Source organism: Corvus brachyrhynchos, unplaced genomic scaffold, assembly GCF_000691975.1.
Source record: "Corvus brachyrhynchos isolate BGI_N302 unplaced genomic scaffold, ASM69197v1 scaffold89, whole genome shotgun sequence".
In the NCBI taxonomy this organism is placed as follows: Eukaryota; Metazoa; Chordata; class Aves; order Passeriformes; family Corvidae; genus Corvus; species Corvus brachyrhynchos.
This window is the reverse complement of record NW_008246063.1, coordinates 2,838,151-2,838,643: the sequence shown is the minus strand read 5'-3', so window position 1 is coordinate 2,838,643 and position 493 is coordinate 2,838,151.

The window sequence follows — 493 nt, the reverse complement described above, 5'->3', positions numbered from 1 at the left end:
TGGATTGATGGCAGCCTGGGGAGGCCCAAGCCAAAATGAGTCAACAGCATCACAAACACTTCTTACGAATGACAAATGGAAGTTTGGTTTTGAAAGTTGCTTTAAATGGCTACTGGATAATGATCCAAACCTATTTTAAATGAAGTTAGCACAACTCTTTCAAGCTCTTTCCAGAAAAGTATCTTTGCACTGCAGCTGTGTCCTGAATCACAGAAGGGGACATGGAGGATGCGCTGACGACATTGGTACGGCAGCTGGGAAGAGCTCCAGCCTACAATTCCTCCAACACAGGGGCTGGAACAGCAACTTTTGAATTTTAAGGCCTAAAAACTGTTTCTGACACAGATTTTTATACACCCAGACTATGCCATAAAGTGACAGAGGTAGGCCTTGGGTTCTCCTTGTTGTACTGACCCTGTGCCTTTACCTCGGCTGCTGCGTTTCCAGCCAGGAGGTTAAAGGATCGTAGAAAGTGCAATTAATCAATGACTTC